Raw genomic sequence first — 6607 nt, forward strand, 5'->3', positions numbered from 1 at the left:
ACTAGTTGTCTAAGATCCCAACCCCCACCTGGCTCCACCCTCCTGTTGCAGAGAGTGAGAAGTTCCCCCCCTGAGCCTCCTTTTCTCCAGGCTGACCCTCCCCAGCTCCCTCAGCCTCTCTTCATCAGACTTGTCCTCCAGACCCTTCCCCAGCTCCGTTCCTTTCCCTGGACATGCTCCAGCACCAAAATGGTTTCCCTGTCATGAAGGCCCAAAAAAACTAGGATTTGAGATGTGGCCTCACCAGTGCCGAGAACAGGGGGACAATCACTGCCCTGGTCCTGCTGGCCACACTATTCCTGGTCCAAGCCAGGATGCCGTTGGCCTTCTTGCCCACCTGGGCACACCTGGGCTCATATTCAGCTGCTGTCAACCAGCACCCCCAAGTCCTTTCCCACTGGACAGCTTTCCAGCCACTCTGTCCCAAGGCTGTGGCACTCCAGGGGGTTGTTGTGACCAACAGCCTGACAGGGGGTTGTGGCTGTGTGATGATTGTACCTCCAACCCCACCTTCACACTCACACACACACGCTTTTTCCTAAGGCAAGGGCAGGGGAAGGGGGATGACTGGATGTCACCTCTGCCTGTGAATTACTCAAAGCACCCAACTGCCTCTGCAGGCCTGTGGGGGATGGTGGGGTTTTTCACCCCACCTAAAAGGGTTGTGTGTGTGTGAGTATGGGATACATTTGTGTGCCACACCCCTAAATGTCTGTGTGTGTCACTCTCCTTCTGGATTTACAGCAAACCCCCCTCACAGCCCCAGTGTCCGTTGTGGGAGGAAAAAAACCAGAGTACAGAGCATGTGTTCCCTGATTCTCCCTTCTCCTACACATTCTGCCTGTCTCCATCCTACAGTCTGCACTGACAAGGGAACTTCTGTGCTTTGCACAGGGTTGGATGTCCAAAAATAGGCTTGTGGCCTACCTCCTATGTCTGCTTTCAGCTGGGGAATCCTGTTAATGGAGTGTGTTAAAACTCAGAGAGAGGCCAGATTGAGTTCAGGCTGGAAGGGAAGGTGAAGCTTTTAGAAGTGTTCGCTGCTGCTGGAGTGGTGTTTCCCTGAGTCATTAAAATCCTGCTGAAAGGCTGCCCATGGATCCTTGGATGCATCAGCAGCACTCTTCAATCCTTAAAGCTCCAAGAACATTGTTAATTCAACCACAGGAGCTTTCTGCATGTTTGTTCTGTCTTTTCAAATGGAGAAAGAGAGGAAAAAGAGAGGAGATAAACAAGGAACAAACAAGAAGCCAGGGGAGGCGGCTGTGCTGGGGTGTTTGGTCCCATTGCTCTACCAAAAGGAATAGGATCTGTTTGTTTGACTTATCTTTTGCATTTCTAATGAACTGCACAGGGTAATTTCACTCTGAAGCCTTGTCCCAGATTTTTCTCCACAGTGGGGAAGAAAAAGGGAATGTTAAGCTATCTTGTAGATTGCTTTGTAGACACAGATTGTAGGATTCTCACTTTTTATCCCCATTTCCATCAAAGCCAGTGGGATTTCATCTTCTCTCCTTCAACAAGTTTTTCCCCCTTTATGTCATCCTACTCAAATTCTCCCTCCTTTTGCTCCTTGTCTGACATCCAGGGAAGATTGTCCAAATGAAGGGGCACTTCAAATTTTCTTTACTTATTTTATATATTCTTTCAGATTATGGAATCACAGAATGCTTTGGGCTGGAAGGGACCTTAAAGACCATTTAGTTACCCTTCTGTGAAGGAATTTGTGAACCCAGACCTCTCTCATTTGAGATAAAAAATGGAGTATTTCCCCTTTTTTTTCTGTTAGCAGCTCTGAGCTCACAGATGTGGAGCAGCTTGAAAGTTTCTGGCATGACACAGGACTCAAGTTCCATCACTGCAGAGTTACAAGAAATTAAAAATAAGACCAAAAATATAAACTTCATTTACCATCAGAGGAAGAGCGTTTCCTTACAGTGGAATAAATGTGGAAGTTCTAAAGCTAAGTTACCTTTATTTTGAAATGTTATTTATGTAACACTCTGAATTTCCGTACAGATCTTTGTGGGTCCTTTCCAACTCAGGATATCCTATTCTATGCCTAAGAGTGGTGGTTACTGTGATCCTTTTATCATGAGACCTTCACAGAAGACTTATATATATATATATGGATATATAGATATATAGATATATATCTATATCTCCATATTTTGTTTCTGCAGAGTTAATACATTTGGGAACTTTCTGGAAAAGAGTTAAGAGGCACCATGACAAGCTCCCAAGGACCTCCCTTTGTCCAAGAGGAAAGGGTACCATGAAAGTAGATATAATAATTTGTAATGATTTTGTGATTCTAAACTCACGCTACCAAGTGATTACCCTCATCCCATCAGTCTTTGTTTACAAGACGAGCTACTCCCATCAGTGCAATTTTAAGTAATGAAACTACTTAACAGTTTTGAAACTCTCACAGTTTACAAATGATGTGATCATCTTGTGTTTTCTTGCAGCACAGTGAGTAGCACAAGTGCAAGTGCCTGCAAGAGTCCATTAGAAGCAGCCTTTATTCATTGATGAATCCTTTATTACAAAGCCATTTTAAGATCTTTCCGATAGCTATTTTTAAACCATTTGTTATGCACTCGTATTGATTTTGTATGTATTTTTTTTGTGCTGTACAGCACTGAGTCAACACCGTTCCTGCTATCAGCTGTACTCGTGATTTTATTAAAGAACAAGATGAAGTTTGTTCTTTGACAGGAACCATTTCCCACAAAAACTGCTGATTGCTGTTCCATTACACCCCCACTCTCCATCTCCTTATTAACTGGTGCAAACCACTTCCTTATAGCCAGGTCAGGAGCGATGTTGGACTCGCCAGACTGAAATTACCTGGACTTCCCTTAGTCACGCTCTTCAAATATTGACACAAAGCTGTTTTTCTCCTTAGAAATGGTCTCCTGGGCTGTTTATAAACTCTCACATTTCCACCTTGTGTGAGAACAGTCGTCTGAAGAACCAGCTCTTAAAATGATGACACACCATCCTCTAGACCTGCTGTTTTTAAAATGTTAGTGGTGCTTTTGATGTTCTTTTTTTAAGTTGCTTGGATAGGAATCATTTCATCATCATTATATAACATGGAAATGGCACTCTGGAAATGACATTTAACTTTGTCCCAAATACAGGCAGGAAATATTTATCAAACACTTCTGCTTTAGTTTTTTGTTTGTTTTTGTGGGGGGTTTTTCCCAGTTTTCCAGGTACCCAAATATATTTGGAAACACAGGGAGTATTAGTAATTGGACTCTGCTAAAATACTGTTCATCAAATTAAGCAGAGCTCTAAAATATTTTCTGCACAGGGGACATTAACTCTGTGGCTTTTTTAGAAGAGATATTGTTCAACTGGCTTAAAAATCCCATTTGTGAGTGTTTTCCCTATTGTCGGACATGGGAGGCTTGTCTGGTTTTTGATGTTTTTCTTTTCCTTGAACACCAGCACTATTGGCACAGTTCTTATGCCAAGGTCAAAGTGCCTTTCACTAGATCTAAAATGTTATTCCAAAGCCACAGATCCACATTCCTTCACCCCTGCTGCAAGAAGCAGAAGAATGTCCCCCTCTCTCTAAAAGACAAGAATTGGGGAGCAAGGAGAGGGTCATTTCTGTGATGTCAGATATTGTCTCTCTCAATGCAGCATTGTTAAATTGTACAGACTTCTGCCTTCTTTTTTTCCCTCCCCACATTGTTCCAGGGCAAACAAAGGAAGAAAGCAAAGTAATGATCCCTGACAGAAATATTTACCCTTTCAGGCTTTGATCTGTCGAAGTCCTGGTGTGAAGTGTTCACCTTTGTGTGGGTGAGACTCACAGAAAGCCAGGCACAGGCAGGTTGCTGGTGGTGCTGGCAAAAAGAAAGACTGAACTGGAGCCATTCTGGTGGTGTGGGCTCAGCCCCCACATCTCCTCCAGGCTCCTCTTATCTCCCTCTGCATCTCCATGGGTATGGATTTTGTCCTTGCAGGAGTGAATGAAAGTGGAGTAACCTGTTGAATATGACAAAGTTGATGGGATAAGGGAAGGGTTTCTGATGGTGAGTCTAGAAAATGATATTGTTGGGGAGATATGGTAGATTAATTATTGCTCCCAAAAATCCCGACCCTGCACATGTCCCCCTGGAATCAAGGGGGCAAAGATGTGAAAGATGTAATAACATCAAATGGAGGGACTGTACTCAGTCTTTTAGCTAAGACTCCTTCAGCATTCTTCTGGGGAGTGTTAAAGAAAAGTTAGCTGCAAGGTAGGCTCAGAGAGGTGGTTAAAACACCTCTCCCATAAATGTGTTTGCCATTTGAGATGTGTGTCCTGCACCAGGGAGGGTGACAGAATCACAGAATGGCTCAGGTTGGAGGGGACCACAGTGGGTCATCTGGTCCCACCTCCCTGCTCCAGCAGGACCATCCCAGAGCACATGGCACAGGGTTGTGTCCAGACAGTTCTGGAATATCTCCAGTGAGGGAGACTATCCATATCCTCTCTGGATAATTTGTTCAGTGCTCAGTCACTTCAGAGGAAAAAGGTTCTTCCTCAGGTTCAGATGGAACTTCTGGGCACCAGTTTGTGCCCATTCCTCTCATCCTATTGCTGGGCATCCTGAGCAGAGCCTGGTCCATCCTCTGACACCCTCCTTCAGATACTTAAAGTCCTGCAAACCCAGGTACTTCTCCTCACAGAACACTGATGTAGCCAATCTCCAAGATGCCAGCAGCTGCCCTGTGTACACACTGTCCCTTAAATGATGACATCTCATTTCTAAAATATGTCCCTTCCTTACAAATTACTCTTCCAAGTGAGTTTTGTCACGTGTCTCTTGGCTCTGGGATTGGGGCAGTTCCCAGTGTTAGAGGGATTGCTATAATTGATTTATTTTCCTTGCTAGGGATAGAGAGTAGATGGATGAAAATAGTGTTGAAAAGGTACTTCTGGTGTTTTCAACCAGGATGCAGAAATTCTTTGAAAAATTCCTTGAAGCTCCATGTTCTCCAAGTCCTTCATTTAGACAAAGCCATAAAAATAAAATCTGAGAGTAAGCTTATTTCTTCCCATGTTTGTTGTTGCTGTTGTTGTTGTTTTTCTTCCAAAGGAGATACTGAGAGTGTGGGCACACAAGGGGCAAATTAGTTTTGTAGATCCAAGAACAGTAAATGAAGTTGACACAGATAGTTTTGTAAGGACAAAGAGAGGGATGTTGTGTAACATTCTGGTCAGTGTTGACTGTGGAATTGACAGGATCAAAGCTGGAAACAAGGACTCTCTATTCTTACTGTGCCAACCACTGAGCCAAGAGGCAAAGCAGAAAGTCCCTCTGGAGGAGACCATCACAGAACTTTGGGAAAATGGAAAGCTGGTTCCTTTTTGTAAATGCTGAGGCAAAGAGTAAGAGGTCACTGTCTCTCCCACCCACCTTACTGTTGGGCATCTGAAAAGATGTGAAGCACAGAGCATTTTTCACCACAAAGGAAAATAAAAAACCCTTTATCCTGCACAGAACTCCCCATCTGGTGAGTGACTGAAAAAGCCAAGAACAAGAGGTGGTTATAAGTCATGGAAAACTTCTGCAAGTAGAGATTAAAAAGGAACAAAGAAAAATTCACTTGGGAGATGGTTGTGGGACACAGGGCCAGGGAGAGGAGGGTTTTGTAGGGGTGTAGGTCTGTGCTAGAGTTCACAGCTGAGGATCTAGAGAGCAGGGTCAAATGAGGAAAAAAGAAACTTTAATGCCCTCAGGGCCAGAGTCACGAGGCCTGGAGGGTTACACTCAAATGTTTTGTCTCATAATAACACCCAAAAGCGGTGCTGGAATTGCAGGACCTTGGGAACACTTGGCACTAAAAGTGACTTTGAGGTCACTGTCAGTGTGATCGTGTGTGAAATCCTGACCTTACTGACACCACTTTGAGTATTGCCATTGATTTCAGCAGGGTTAAAAATTCCCCAGCTCTCTGGGGTTCAGCCTTTCCCCTCCCAAACGTTTATTATTGTCAATTGATCCCAATCCACTGGATGTATTTCTGGCTCAAACCTGAGGTGACTGTTCCACACGATGAATCATAAGAGATATAAAATATATTCCCTAGTCCTTGTTGTACACGCTGTTCTAGGAAAGCATAGTAGCAGTGCTCGTCATCACATCCTTGATGGAAGTACTGAGGGACATACTTAACTCCCAGCATGAGAGCAGCAGTGGAAATATTCACATAAAGTCAGATAATTTTTTAAATGCCTGACTGAAATAGTGTCTGACTGAGAAGACCTTTAAGCCTGCACGTATCTGCAGAGGGGCAGACGTTACGTCTTTGTAGGATGTCACCTGATAGTAGGTGAGTGACCTCAGATCATCTGATTCCTGAGGGAATGTCCTCGTGACTTGTGTTTTAGGAGGTAAAATGGGATCTTCGCTGCCTGTGGCTGTGCTGTGTCCCTGTGCAGAGGGTTGTGGAAGGCAGCCACGGCAGCCAAAGTCACCATGCTGTCATCTGTCTGGGGCTGTCGGGCGGTCAGGTGACAGCCAGGACCACATTCCAGCTATAAATATACCACATTTTATTCATTGTGTGGAAGTGTTTTCATCAATAGACCCCAATT

The 6607-nt window shown here is 44.1% G+C and overlaps 1 long non-coding RNA gene across 2 annotated transcripts in view; it reads left to right on the forward strand.

Annotated features, from left to right (window-relative positions):
- Positions 1–4961, forward strand: part of LOC108644200 — a 7816-nt gene extending 2855 nt beyond the window's left edge. The window contains exons 2-4 of one of the 2 annotated variants that reach the window (XR_001923143.2): positions 2184–2270; positions 2912–3031; positions 4902–4961. This is a non-coding gene — a long non-coding RNA (uncharacterized LOC108644200). Of the gene's footprint in view, positions 1–2183; positions 2271–2911; positions 3150–4901 lie in introns of those variants that run through there. The other variant, XR_003916216.1, reaches the window with a different exon arrangement.
- The last annotated feature ends 1646 nt before the right edge of the window (positions 4962–6607 follow it).

The sequence above is a fragment of the Manacus vitellinus genome, unplaced genomic scaffold (assembly GCF_001715985.3).
Source record: "Manacus vitellinus isolate BGI_N305 unplaced genomic scaffold, ASM171598v3 scaffold_103_pilon, whole genome shotgun sequence".
In the NCBI taxonomy this organism is placed as follows: Eukaryota; Metazoa; Chordata; class Aves; order Passeriformes; family Pipridae; genus Manacus; species Manacus vitellinus.